The 15600-nt window shown below is 39.4% G+C and overlaps 1 long non-coding RNA gene across 3 annotated transcripts in view; it reads left to right on the top strand.

Moving 5' to 3' along the window:
• Nucleotides 1-15600, top strand: part of LOC114100341 (uncharacterized) — a 107778-nt gene that overhangs the window by 39299 nt on the left and 52879 nt on the right. The window contains exons 2-4 of one of the 3 annotated variants that reach the window (XR_011708835.1): nucleotides 4158-4227; nucleotides 5966-6003; nucleotides 12329-12383. The exons of the other annotated variants lie outside the window; for them this stretch is intronic. This is a non-coding gene — a long non-coding RNA (uncharacterized lncRNA). The remainder of the gene's footprint in view (nucleotides 1-4157; nucleotides 4228-5965; nucleotides 6004-12328; nucleotides 12384-15600) is intronic. 3 annotated transcript variants of the gene reach the window in all.

Below are 15600 nucleotides of genomic sequence, written 5' to 3' on the forward strand. Positions count from 1 at the left end.
AATTGTTTCTTTTGTTTCAATTTCATTGATTTCAGCTTTGATTTTAATTATTTCCTGTTTTGTACTTCTTTTAGGGTTGATTTGTTCTTTTTCTAGAGCTTTGAGATGTAATGTGAGGTCATTTATTCATTGACTTTCTATTATTTTAATGAATGAGCTCAATGCAATGAATTTTCCTCTTAGCACTGTCTTCATAATGCCCCAGAGATTTTGATATGTTGTATTGGTATTCTCATTTACTTCTAAGTTTTTTTTTTTTTTATTTCATCGGCTATCCATTGGTTATTTGATTTTTTTGTAGTTGCTTTGTGGGGTTTTAATTTTCAATATAAAACTTTATATGTAATGAAAAAATAGATACATACACCTCAATATTGAAAAATAAGTACTATTATTTTTAACTACTGTTCTTTTAGATTCAGTTTTTAAGTGATACAGAGATAATGCAAATATTTGATTTAGATAACAGCTGATTCAAAGTCATCTTAGCCTGGCACAGTGGTGCACGATTATGATCTGAGGCAGGAGGATTATAGGTTTGAAGCCAGCCTCAGCAACTTACAGTTAGGCTGTAAGCAACCTAGTAAGACCCTGTCTCAAAATTAAAAATAAAAAGGATTGGGGTTGTGGCTCAGTGGGTTAAGCATTCTTGGATTCAATCCCTAGTACCAAAAACAAAAAACAAAACAAAAACCAACAGTCATCTTGTATATCCACTAAGAAAGACAGAGGAATAACATGAAGGAAGTAGTAAAGGCCTCCCATTACATGGACATGATTACATCTCAGGCAGCTCTTGCAGAAGCTGGGAACTTGGAAAAGCAGCTCCCCATAAGTGAGCGATAGGACTCTTGGTACTGCTGCCAACTTACCCTTGAAGAAAAACAGGGAAAAGCATTTTTCAAATTAATCAGATTTCAGAAGTTTTAGGCAAGGATTTAAATAAGACCACAAAGGGCTTTAAGCTCATAACTACTTGACCAAACCATTTCTTTCGCAGCCTCCTCCAGAACCACCTTGATTGTGATCTCTCTATCCTCTCAACGTCCTTCCAAAATGTTATCATCACCACCACTCTTCAGCTAAAATGTCTAAGATGTCAACAGATCATCCCTTTTGTTCAGAATGAACATTCAATTCTCTTTATTCAACAAACCCTCAATATGCCAGAACCTGTGGAGAATCTGGGAATTGACAGAAAAATAATATACCCTTCCCTGGCCTTCAGGAGTTCACCTCTTGGGATGGCAGAAACAAACATAACTGGCTGGGTCATGTGACACTTTGTTTCTTCAAAGATGTCTTCACAGCCTCCCATAACACAATGTAGCTGCTAAAGCCAGAGGGGGCTGAAACAGGAACAGTTGAAAGAGATCCTCTTCTGTTTGTCTTATGCATGCTGGAATGAGTGGCCCTGTATGTGTCCTGGGCGTGTGATGAGGGTAGGGTCTCCAACAAAAATCTGTGTTCTTGTTACTAGTATCAACCCCAGTGCAGGTTTCAGAGGTGCTTCAGTATAAGAAGGAAGACAATACCCCATCCCAGTGCTATCAATCAAGAATTACTTTGCTCTTATTGCTTTGTAAATTGGTCATCAGCAATATTTCCCTAAACATAGGTCTGCCCACAAGAGGCCAGAATAGATGCAAATTCCACCATCACTGCCTCAAAGATCTCAAACCATAATTTTCCTTCAATATCTGTTTTGATCCCTGAGCTACTCCATTGGTTCCATCTCTTTCCTTTTTCCTTTCTTTCTTTCTTCTCTCTCTCTCTCTTTTTTTTTTTTTTTTTTTTGTGTGTGTGTGTGTGTGTGTGTGGTTCTGGGGATTAGAACCCAGGGCCTTGTGCATGCAAGGCAAGCACTCTACCAGCCCTCTTTTTTAATTTTTTCTTGGCAATTTTGTTCACTCAAGAAGGTTTTGGGGCTACAGCTCAGTGGTAGAATGCTTGCCTAGCACATGTGAGGCCCTGGGTTCAATCTTCAGCACCGCATAAAAATAAATAAATACAAATCCATTTAAAATTAAAAATTAAAAAAAGAGGGGCTCGGGCTGTAGCTCAGTGGCAAAAAGCTTGCCTAGCATGTGTGAGACACTGGGTTTGATCCTTACCACCACATAAAAATGAAACAAATACAATAAAGGCATGCTGTCCATCTATAACTACAAAAAAATTTAAAATAAAAAATAAAAATAGAAATAAAAGGAGCTACGGTTTTGGCTCAGTGGTAGAGTACTTGCCTAGCATGTGGGTTCAATTCTCAGCACCATATATAAATAAATGAACAAAATAAAGTCCCATCAATGTCTAAAAATATATTTTTTTAAAAAATAGAAATAAAAAAAAGAAAGATTTATATTAACTGGTACACTACACTGTAGTCATTGATGGAAGGGACTCTGGGATCTCAGTCCAAATTCTGTGTTTATTAACTGTGTGACTTTAGGCAAGTAAAATATCCTCTCTGTTTCTTCATCATAAATGGGGATAATAATAGCACTTATCTTATAATATCATTGTAAGGATTAAATTGATTTATATGTAAAAGGTTTGAAATAGTGTCTGGATCCTAGTAAGCACAATAAAAGTGTTAGCATTGACCATCAACTGTGCGCAAATCACTGATCTAAGCTCTTGCATTATCTCATTTAACCTTCACAATCACCCTGTGAGGTTGGTACATTTTACAAATGAGAGGTATATAACAGAGCTCTTGAATAAAACAGATTAAGTAAGCTTCCCAAGGCTTTGTTCAGAGTGTGAACAAAACAGGTGGGGTTTCTGCTGTTAAATCTTTTTTTTTCCCCAGTACTGGGGATTGAACCTAGGGGTGCTTTGCCACTCAGCTACTGAGCTACATCCTGCCCCCTTACCCCTTTTTTAAAACTTTGACACAGAGACTCATTAAGTTGTCCAGGCTGATCTCAAACTTGTGATCCTCCTACCTTAACCCCCCAAGTCTCTGGGATTACAGGCATACACCACCACTCCTGCCTATCATTAAACTTTTAAAGCAAAATAATTTTAGGATGATGAATGCAATGAAGAAAATGAGTTAAGGTAAGAAGATGTGATAGAGTCAAGTTACACTAAAGAAGTGACATCCAGAGACTTGTTGCCCTTCTCTGCCACTGGCCTCTATTCAGAGCCACTTTGGTTTATGTCAACATACTTCCATAACTCTGCATGTTGTTAATGCAACTATTGGAGTTCATTTCCTTTGTTTATGTAGGTCCCCAAGCCCTTTAGGCCCCAAAGCCCATTGGCCTTTGCTTGCTTGGCTTATTTAACAGGAAAGAAAATGTTTACTTCACAGAAAAAAAAGAATGTATTCTGCATCATTGGACAATCTATTCCACTGTAACCAGAAAATTTCATTCTGACACAGTAAGTCCTGTGGCAAAGTAAACACAGGAGGCTATGAGCTTGGGAGACAGAGGAGTACAAATTACATAGAGACTTAAGTATGTCCTAGTTCTCTTCTCAAAAAAGAGGTTGTCCCTCATTTTATTGGCAGTCCTCACTTTATGAACTAGTGTAGTTTGAAAATACTCTTTACTTTGTGCAGATGGAGGTAACATATCCTTCCAGGAGAGTCTTAGGCAGGAGGAAAAGAGGCCCAAATACTTCTTCCACAGGGATTTCTTTGACTACTGTGGATTTCTGTGTCTTCCATAGGACATAGGGATTTTATTCTTCTGGTTACTACTGCCCTTATAATATCTGTTTTTTTTCTGGGGGTTTCTGTTATTTTTCTAGGGCTATCTGTTGTTTTTTTAGGGACTTCTGTGTCTTCCACAGGACATGGGGATTTTACTCCCCTAGTTACTGCTGCCCTTATAATATCTGTACCACAGATATTATATAATAAAGTACCACAGACTGGATGGCTTAAAATGAAAGAAACTTATTTTCTTGCAGTTCTGGAAGCTGGGAGTCCAAGATTAAGGTGTCAGCAGGGCTGGCTCCATCTGGAGACTCTGTGGAAGAATATGTTCCATGGCCATCTCCTCGCTTCTGGAATTGCCAGCAATGCTTTGCATTCCTTGGTTAACAGCTGTATTACTCCAGTCTCTGCTTCCATCATCACATGGCCTTCTTCCCTGTGTCTCAGTCTTCCTTTTCTTTCCTTTATTTTAATATTTATTTTTTAGTTGTAGTTGGATGCAATACCTTTATTTTAATGGGTGCTGAGGATCGAACCCAGGGCCTCGTACATGCCAGGTAAGTGCTCCACTGCTGAGCCACAATCCTAGTCCAAATTTCTTTTTTCTTTTTCTTTTTTTTTTTTTTTTTTGGGTGGTGGTGGTGCTGCTGTGGATTGAACCCAGGGCCTTGTGCATGCAAGGCAAGCACTCTACCAACTGAGCTATATCCCCAGCCCCCCTTTTCTTCCTCTTATAAAAACAGCAATCATGGGCTGAGGCTGTGGCTCAGTGGTAAAGCACTTGCCTAGCATGTGTGAGGCCTTGAGTTCGATCCTTAGCACCACCTAAAAACAAATAAAAATGAAGGCATTGTGCCATCCTTAGTGTATGTGTGTGTGTCCATCCTTAGTGTATGTGTGTGTGCAATCATTGGATTTAGGGTTTACCCTAATCCAGGATGGCCTTATCTTAATTGGGTTACATCTGCAACAACCCTATTTCCAAATAAGACTGCAGTTACAGATCCCCGGCTTTAGGACTTAAGTTTATCTTTGGGGGGGGGGATGTAATTCAATTCACGATAGCATCTTTGTGCAAGTTGGAGACAGACGCCCCCTCTGGATGTATGCTGTCTTTCTCCTATGATTTACTGAGCAGACAGCATCTTTATGTGAATTACACCAAAGAATCTTTTCTTTTAGTGGAAGGAATCATCTCCATATACCAGGATACAAGGCTTTTTTTTTTTTTTTTTGTACTTGGACCCTAAGCTGGATTTCAACCCCATTTATCCATCTGTGCCCCGCTTGGCAGGACACAACCTGTTCAATCACAACCTTGCCTGATCTGCACTCAGCTGGCTGCCTCTGGTCTGCCCCTCCCTCCATTCCGGCCCACCTTCTTCCTTCCATTCCTACATCTTGGGTATACAATACATTCTTGTTTTCTCTATCCAGTTTTACACACACACACACACACACACACACACACACATATACACATATACACATACACATGTATATATACATATATTTTTTCTTTTTTTAAGTTGTCATAATTTTAATTTGTCATAATAATGGACTCAATGGCTTTGTTTGTTTTTATGTGGTGCTAGGATCGAACCCAGTGCCTCACACTTGGAAGGCAAGTGCTCCACCACTGAGCTACAACTCCAGCCCTTTATCCAGTTTTTAAAATATATCTTGTGGAATGATCTCATTCTGTATCTCCTCATATTTTTCCTTCTCCCCTGGAAACATCACCCTAGTCCGTCCTCCACCATGACATCTTCCTCAGCTGTTGGAATTCACAATGATCTCCCCCTTTCCCCTTGGGTCAACCCTCCATCTCCTATTTGCAGTTCAAGTAGTTTGGATGGAACTAACCCTACTCTGTTGCTCCAGAGACGGGCACAGGAATTAAGCTTGGCCATCCAGACCACCTCATCTCTTAGCAGCATGATTTATCTAAGAGAATTATATACATGACCCAAGACTTTTGCCAAAACTATCAAAGCGGAAGTATTCTCTCCCTATCCAGATGGTTTTATTGGTTGGGTAAACTGGAACAATCCAGAAAAGAGTAAAATTGACAGAGAATCGTGATAATATAATTTAATTATTTGGTTAAGCTATATCTGAAGCCAGATATACCCCTTGGACTTTATAGTAGCAAACACTAACAAATTCCCCTCCCATCATGACCCCCTTCTTCTTTTCTTCTCATAATTTTTAAATGGATTTATGTTCCTTGTAATTGAAAGAATTATGACTAAATGCAGTATCTTGACATTCTTCTCTGCTCTGTTCTTCTAGGCCCATCAAAGTCTTCATAGTGGCTAGGAGTCAACCAGGTAAAAGAAAACAAATAGGGTTTCCCAACACAACATGGTAAGGGTGGATGTAGGACTGACTGACTCTGCTGCCTGCTTAAACTTGTTAAACTTGCAAGGAGTAAGGGGCCAGGGTAGAAAGTGGGTTCTGCCCCTTCTTGGAGCTGCCAATTCTGTCTGCATTTTGTTTCATTTTCTTAGGGATTCACCATTTTCCAGCTCAGCGGTCTTGTTCTGTTAGGAACAATGCTAGGAAGCATGCAATGCTCCTTATTATTCTTTGCATCACCAGCACAAAGGTATAACCAGCACCTGGACTGGCTCTCCCTGAGCTTATGTAGCACTAGACTGTCCTCCACCATGACACCTTCCCCAGCTGTTGGAATTCACAATGACCTCCCCCTTTTCTGAGTCTATCATGAACCTCTGCATTGCACTATGACTTTTTTTAGTATTTGTACTGGACCTATTTTCACAATTCCTTTTTAAGGTCTCAAAGGCTAGAGTCTCCTCCCAAAGTTCTTAGCACAAATTCAGGAAAGAGTTGCTCTATAAATGTTACTTGTTATTATTGTTTGATCTGAAATGTACCCCAAAGTCTCACATGTTGAAGGCTGGGTCCCCAATGCAGCAATGTTCAGAGGTGGGCTTCTGGGAAAAGTTTGGCTCATGCAGGGGCTGCTCCATCAGTGCATTAATCTATTGATAGCTGAATAAATTACTGGAAGTTGGTAGAAACTAGGAGGTAGGACATGGTTGGAGAAATAGGTCACTGGGTAGCATGCCCTGAAAGGGTGTTACTGGGCCCTTCCTTTTTCTCTTCTTCCTATGGCAACATACTGAGTAGCTTTCCTTCACCATGCCCTTCCGCCATGATATTGTCTCACTTCAGGCCCAAAGCAATGGAGCCCCCTGATCATGGACTGAAACCTCTGAATTGTGAGCTAAAATAAATCTTTCCTTCTCAGGCTGGGGTTGTGGCTCAGTGGTAAAGCACTTGCCTCACAAGCATGAGGCCCTGGGTTTGATCCTCAGCATCATATTAAATAAATAAAAATAAAGATATTGTGTCCATTTACAACTAAAAAATATTTTTTAAAAAAATTTAAAAACAAATAAATAAATCTTTCCTTCTCTAAGTTGTTTATGTCAGGTATTTTGGTCACAGTGACAAAAAGCTAAGAGGATAGTTCAAATGAACTTTATTGTAAGGATACAGTTTGTACTAAGGAAACACATCAACACAGAACAAAGAGATACTAAACATAATATTTACAAATGGGATCCTCCCTTTCGCTACTGTTATACCACTGTATATCCATTATCCTTTATATTTGTACAAACTCAATACTACTATATAACATTTCATATTATAAATGTTTCTAAAAATAGCTGTCAGCATACAGAACATAGGTAGGGAAAAAAAGGCATGAAAACATCTGCTTAGCTAGAATCTGATGGTATGAGATGTAAGGGTTATTATTTCTTTCTCCTCAGTCATATAGAAGAATGACTCCAACTTTTACTAATTGCTCCTCCTGAGGAATTCTGCCCAGCCTGTTATGGTACATTTTCTAAGTTGGCATGAAACCAGATTGTTCCCTGGTTGAATAAATTAGAAAGAGCAGTTGGGGGAATTGAAGGTAGTATGCCAACTGGATAAGATAACATGTCTCTGTGACCACAGAGACCATCTGCCTCTAGCTCTTGATATAAGGAAAGCCCTGCTTCTCAACTTTGCTCCAAGAATTAATTTTGTTGTGGGTGTGGGGGACTGAAAGAAGAGTAGTTTTCCTCTACTTCCTTCTCTTCCATAAGCAGAGAGGAAACCAGATGTATACATAATTGATGCTTAGGTTTTTTTCTTCAGCTGCCCTCCTCCAGCCTCCTGCCTCCCCCTACCATATGCAGGGTTCAGAATTAGGGCTATCCACACGTGGGGGCAGACTACCCTGTTCTGAGACAAACCAAGCCATTCTTTATGTAGTTTTGGTGCTTCACTGATGCAGGTCTTAGTTTTCCTTGTCTAAATACGGGGAATACTGGGCTGGGGCTGGGGCTGGGGCTCAGTGGTAGTGCACTTACCTGGCATGTGTAAGGCACTGGGTTTGATTCTTAACACCAATATAAATAAATAAATAAAATAAAGGTCTATCAACAACTAAGAAAAATATTTTTAAAAAAAATATTGGGAATAATAAAACCTGCATTACAGGGTATCAAAGATTAACAGGGCCTAGATGAGAAAGTGCTTTGGGAATTGTAAAGTACTGAACACATAATTAATGTTTTTATGCTATTCTAATCATAATGTGTATGGACCCTCCTCTCTGCTCCTTTCTCTTAGGCCCCAACTCCATTTCAGTTCACAGCTCTGTTCATCTAATCCACAGCATGAGTTTTCTTGGCTACTTTTAGCCTCCAAAAGTTTTTCTGAAGCCATCAATATCAAAGTATGTTGGCCTTGATAATTTTAGGTGAGGTTCAGTTCCTAGGAGATTTTTGGAGGAGGGAATCCTTGGAAATGGTGCTGAGAGGATTATGCTCAGTTGAATTCCAGGCTGAATGCCATCCACCCCCAACACCCAACAATGTCTCACCCCTCATTTATCATAAGTCCACAAGTTTCAGTTTCTAAAATGCATTTTTGTTTGATTCTTGTAACTATTTTGTGAAGCAGGCAAGGTTGTTTAATTTCATCTTATGGATGAAAATATGTTTCTCCAAGACCCAGTTATTATGTTGCAGAGTCAAAACCCAGATCCAGATCCCTGGAATCTTGGAATTTTGAGTGCTGGAGGGAACTTCTAAAAAATATTCTAGAATACTTGAAACCCTCATTTTGGACTATTCTTCATTCCTGAAAATAGCTGCTAGAGGAAAAACAAAGTATAAGTAGTACTATTTTGTAAAGTGTGTGGTGGCAGCCCCTACTGTAAGCAGTCCAACAAGGTCATGAAAAAGAGCAATTGAAGGCCTTTTTCCTGAACTTCTCTTGTTCCTAATTGGAGTCTTCTACCCTGATCACTAAGTCCAGGTTCCATCTCCTGCTAATAACTCCCTTCCATTGTCCCTTTGCTCATGATGTTTACACTGGCTCTCTCCAGTCTCTGGTTTTCAGTGCCATTACAAAGATCTTGGATTAGATTTGCCTCCCTGTCACTGCCTGATTGGGATGATTTTGTGTAGTACAACAGTCAACACTACACATTTGCCACCTGCTATATAGTGTGCCAGTTATTGACCTAAGGGCTTTAGATGCATTCTTTCATTGAATCCTTTCAACAATCTTACAAGATAGATATTATTTTTCCACTTACATATGCTATAACTGAAGTTCCAAGAGTAATCTGCCCAAAGTCACAAAACTAGTTAGTGAAGAAGAACCAAGAATTAAACCTGGATGTCAGAAATGTAAGCCCTGTGTGCTTAACTACTGTACTATACTACCTTCTCAGATCCTATTCTGTGGCATAATGTTTACAGGGATTTGAAGATCATTTACCTTGTGCAACTCTCTCTGCACTTTCGTTTCCAGGCTTCCAGTTGTATGGTGGGTTTGTCCTCAGAAAGATTTTGCTCTGCTTCACAAGCACTTGTTGCTTGATAAATTTAGTCCTTCTTGAATTGGAATGCATTTCTCGTTCTTAAACACAGCTGCCTGGTCTTTTCTCAAACACATGAGACTGTGCTCCATTCTTAACAAGTCTACTCAGAGATTCTTATTTTTGCTCTTCCTTTTGTTACCCTTGAGGAACCCACAGCACATGGATCATCTAGATGCACTTAAGTGCTGCAATGCTTTCTGGCAGTCTCAGATACCAGGGTCATAAGCCTGGCTGATTGGTGATGGGGGTCACACAGCATTGGCTGTTTTCATTGTACCCAAGAAGAAAGGAGGCTTTCGTAAAAAAAAGGATTCCTGCCAAAATCCTGTTTTCCACTTACAGTTCTTACAGAAAACGGGCATAGAATCAAAGAGCATTTGCGCCAAGAGGGCCCACAAAAACCATCTGGTCTTAGCTCCTGAAGCCCAGAGATGGAGCAATTTAAGCAAGATGTACAACCTTTTAGCTTTACACATTGCTAAACCCGAAAGAGATGCATTAGAATCTAAAGGGAGCCTAGATTCCTAATCATCCTCCTCTGAGACTGGCTGATTTACTTTGCTCTCCATTAGCATTTCTGACATGATTTTGTACCAAGCAAAGGGAAGTATTTTATTCAAGTCTCCCAGAGATTTCTAATTTAGGTATTTGCTATTTAGCCACTTCAAAATGATAGAAGACAAGTATGTAAAAGCTTATGCCACACAACCCAGTCCAGTCAGTAGTGGACTCAAGATGATGGTGTCATTAAGATGGCTAAGGAATAGGAACAGTTGTGGAGGAAGGAGTGGCAATGGTGTTAGCTGTTTTGATTAGCTCTTGAGAGCTTGGAAAACCAGTCTCTGTGTGGACTAGTGACCCTTAGTCACAGGAACTTTGCCTGTGCTGTCATCAGTCTGTCCATGGAGAACTGCTTCTAATCTTGAGAAATCCCTCTTCCCACTGCATCCAGGTACAAGAAGAAAGAACCATGGAGACAGTATGTTTCTTTTCCAGATTATACTTTTTTAAATTTTTTTTTTAGTTGTAGATGGGCACAATACCTTTATTTTATTTATTTTTATGTGGTGCTGAGGATCAAACCCAGTATCTCACATATTCTAGGCAAGAACTCTACCACTGAGCTACAACTCTAGCCCCAGATTTTACAGTCTTCATCAAAAGTCCATGATAAAGGGATTTCCTGAAAGACCTCATTTAAAAAAAAATTAGAACTTCTACACTTTGAACTTGGAAGATTATATGAAAAGTAAACTGAGAACCAGAGAAGAGACAATATATTTTTGGTTTCAAGTGATAAGAACCTAACTCTAATGTTCAGAGCTAAATGGAACTTTATTAGAAAGATAAACTGAGCTGTCTAACAGAATCAAAAGAAGAGGTGACTGGCTGAGTCTCAAAAAACTAGGATTAGCCAGGCATGGTGATGTATGTCTGTAATACCAGTGATTTGGGAGCCTGAGATGAGAGGATTACAAATTTGAGGCCGACCTCAGCAAATTAGTGGAGCCCTCAACAACTTAGTAAGACCCTGTCTCAAAATAAAAAAGGCCTGGGGATGTAACTCAATAGTAAAGCACCCTGTGTTAAATCCCCATTATTAAAATAGTCAGGATCAGGAGCCAAAGAACCAGAGGCCTCACTCTTTCTCACCTTATATCTATGTCTCTGTGTAATGGCCTTGTCTCTTAGTATAGACTAACATTTGTACGTGAGTTGAGGACAGTCCATCAGAGTTTTAGAGTGCATGTCCTCACGTATTTATTTGCCATTCAAAATGGAAGAGAATAGCTCCAGGTTTTTTTTTTTTTTTTTTAATAAAAATCTTAGGGAAGAATTCTGATTAGCTTTGCTTGAACACATGGTCCCCTTATTGACAGTCTTCACTAGAAGCCCCTGGTTTGGGTGAGGGAATAGTGGTACTACAAAAGAAGAGATTGCTAATTCCTGAAGATGGGGGCTGGAGGGTGGTGGGGGATAGCTGGGCTATCCTATAGCAAGTTAGGGGCAGACTCAGGGCTAGAAAGAGAATCAGTTTAAAAAATATATATATTAGCTGGGCATAGTGGCCCAAACCTGTGATCCCAGCAGCTCGGGAGGCTGAGGCAGGAGAATCACAAGTTCAAAGTCAGCCTCAGCAACTTAGTGAGGCCCTAAGCAACCCAGCAAGTTGTCTCAAAATGAAATGTAAAAAAAGAGCTGGGGATGTGACTCAGTTGTTAAGCGACCCTGGGTTTAATCCCAGGTACCAAAAAAAAAAAAGAAAAAGAAAATTATTAGTAGTAATAATGGAAGCTAGGCACAATGGTACACACCTGTAATCTGAGCTACTTGGGAAGCTAAGGTAGGAGGATTGCAAGTTTGAGGCCAGCCTGGACAACTTTACCAGACCCTGTCTGAAAAGCAAATACGAAAGGTGGAGGGGTTGGGGAGGTAGCTCAATGGTAGAGTGCTCCTGGGTTCACTCCCAGAGGGCAATAAATAAATAGTAATACTAATGGCTACTTCTGAGTCATTTTAATGTGTTGTATGAACATAAATCTCAGTTTTACTGAGCTGTACATTCATTTTTTAAATATTTTTTTAGTTGCAGGTGGACACAATGCCTTTATTTTTATTTATTTATTTTTATGTAGTGCTGAGGATCGAACCCAGTGCCTCACCCATGCTAGGCAAGCACTCTACCACTGAGCCACAACCCCAGCTCCCATTCATTCATTTTTTTTTTTATTCTTAAGAGGTTGATGTTGTGTAGAGAATGGACTACAGGGGAGAAGAACCAAGTCATCATCAGTAAGTATGTATATAGAGAAACTGTGATAGCACTCTAGGGAAACACAATGGTGCCTTGAACCAAGGTCATGGCAATGGAAATGGAGAAGAGTAGATAGATTTAAAATCTATTTGAAAGTAGAACCATAGGACTTTCTACTGGATTAGGTGTGGAGATTTAAAAAAGAAAAATCAAGAAATTAAGAATAACACCTAAGTTTCTGACAAGGCTAGTGCCAAAACATATGTGGGGCAGAATAAAGTTCCAGTTTGGACATGTTAAGTTTGAGACAGGGAAATGTCTGGTAGGTTCTTGGGTATACATGTCATTACCAAAGTCTTGGCATCCCAAACCTCAAAACTAGACGAGTTCTCCAGAAAAGTGAATGTAGCAGGAACAGAGAGCCCAAGTGTTTTTTGAGCCATTTTTTCTGAATGTACTGAAAGCTTCAGCTAGGCTTCTGGCCAGGCCAAGTCAGATAGGAATCACAACCATTATTCACAGTGAATCTCATGGAATGAGAAGCCAGTTTCATTCTTCAAGGATAGCTAAGAAGTAACCAAATGGACTATTTAACAAGCATCAGAACTTCTCATCTAGATATCTCTTGATTACTCCAAAGTAGACCCTTTGGACAACTAAACAATTGATGAGGCTTGTCCAGCTCTAAACCATTTTGACACTTCTCTGGGGATATTTGTAGTACCAGAATTTAAGACCCCAGGAAATTTTACCAGTCTGAGTTTCAGATGATTCAGGGGTGTTTCATGTGGATTAAAAGATTTGCCACAGTATTTCATAGTTCTTCCTGTTAAGAGATGGTATCTATCTCTCCACCCCTTAAAATTGGGCTTAGCCATGTGACTTGCATTAGTCAGTGGGACATTAGCAAATGTGATAGAAATAGGCTTGAGTGCTTAAAAATGCTCTGCATTGGAGTGTGACCTCTCTTGCTTTTGGGAAAACTTTTGCCACCATATGAACAAGTCTGGGTAGCCTTCCAGGGGATTAGACCACTTTGACAGAGGCCTTAACCACCCCAGTCTGCTGACCTTTGACAGAGGCCTTAACCACCCCAGTCTGCTGACCTAGGATCCAGACATGTGAAAGAAGCCATTACAGATTATCCAGCTTTAGCTGGAAAAAGCACCCAGCCAACACAGAATCGTGAGAAATAATATAAATGCTTGTTGTCTTAAGCCACAAAGTTTTGAAGTGGTTGGTTAGATCCCTCAGAAGACAATTAACTCTTAACCAGGCACTTTTTTTCGATGTTGATGGACCTTTATTTCATTCATTTATTTATATGTGGTGCTGAGAATCAAACTTAGTGTCTCTCACATACTAGGCAAGCTCTCTACCTTAACCAGGCATTTTAAAGGTGTTCCACAGGCACAGATAAGCTTTCTCTCATCCATACTCTTCTTGGGAAATTTGTATTTGATCAGTCATCAAAAGTTGGAACTTGGGGCTGGGGTTGTGGCTCAGTGGTAGTGCACTTGCCTAGCATGCGTGAGGCACCCGGTTCGATTCTCAGCACCATGTACAAATAAATAAAATAAAGTCCATCAACAGCTCAAAAATATTTTTTTAAAAAGTTGGAATTAAAAGATGAAATATTAACTGAGTAATGTAAAGCAAAGCCCATAGGTAGTAGAATAACTTGGAGGCAGTAGAGTCTTCCTAGGTCTCTGGAAATCAGAAAGCTCCACAAAAGTGATTCAGGTTTCCTAGGCATGTGTTCTCATAGTACAATGTAGATTTCCTTCAGAGGTACTTGGTAACCATATTTGGGTGATGACTTGACAATGTCTAGACTAAACTATGAAGTTATATGCTTCAAGGTCAGGACTGTGTCTAAAATGACACTGACTGTATCGTGGCACGTAATTTGTTGATTGAATAAATTTGAGTTTTGCCTACTTAACATAAAGGATTTAGTCCTTTAAAAAAACATCACTTGGGGCTGAGATTGTGGTTCAGCGGTAGAGTGCTCGCCTAGCAGGTGCGAGGCCCTGGGTTCGATCCTCAGCACCATATACAAATAAATAAATAAAATAAAGGTATTATGTCTAATTACAAATAAAGATAAATGTTAAAAATAAATATTTTTAGTTGTAGATAGACACAATACCTTTATTTATTTATTTGTATGTGGAGCTAAGGATCAAACCCAGGGCCTCGCACCTGCTAGGTGAGCGCTCTACCGCCGAATCACAACCCCAGCCCACTAAAAAAATTTTTTTTTAAATCACTTAACCGTATTTTTGTCTCACAGGCCAGTTTTTGTTCATACTTCCAACCTCAGGATGTTACTTGATTCTTCAACTATGGTAGATAGTTGGGTATAAGCTTAGGATAGAAAATCTGAAATTGATGAGATCCCAGGACACTGATAGTTGTAATTTCTTTTCCTTCCCCCAAACTGTTGGCAAACAAAGTCAAACACTTCAGGAAATTCAACATCCAAGGAAGGAGCTTTGGGGCAGGATTAAGTGATAGGAGTGGGAGAGTCTGGTTCTGGAGGATGCTCATCTCATTCTGTGTTACAAGCCTATAGTTACAAAGCAATTGGAAACCAATGGTTTAACTAAGGTTATTTAACTCTGAGAATCCTTGGGAGTCTATCACAACCACCAACCCATCAACTATACATCTGAGACAAAAGAAGAAAACTTAAAGAGTATGAGTCAGACAAATGTGGGTTCAAATGATGTATATTAAATTTTTTCCAGGACCATGTTGCTTGCCTGCCAAATTGGAATAATAATATCTTAGAAATAAAATATTCTTCTAAGTACCTCCATTAATCAGTTACTTGTAGGCAGGGATCATTTGATTTGTTTATATTTATTCAGTTTTTAATAATGTTGGGTCCATAGTAGATACTCAGAATAGGTGAATTTCTTCTTGCAGGTGATCCAAGACCTATAAGCTTCATTAATAATGGACTCTTAGGGCAATTAGATTTCCTCCCTTTCTTGAACTCAACATTCCCTTCTGTAACACAGGATATTCTCTTAGTTTCTTTCCAACTTTAGTATTTGATGAACTTGCCCCTTCAGTAACTCTACCCCACTGCTGCTCCCCATTAGTAATGCTACAGACTGAGGAAACATAAGTCACACATAATTTTGTATTTACAGATACACATGCATTTACAACAAATTATATAAAACAACTACAATACTATTGGACTCACAGCCTAATTTTGCCTCTTTAAAGGTCAAGAGGTTT

This window comes from Marmota flaviventris, chromosome 10 (assembly GCF_047511675.1).
Source record: "Marmota flaviventris isolate mMarFla1 chromosome 10, mMarFla1.hap1, whole genome shotgun sequence".
Taxonomy (NCBI): domain Eukaryota; kingdom Metazoa; phylum Chordata; class Mammalia; order Rodentia; family Sciuridae; genus Marmota; species Marmota flaviventris.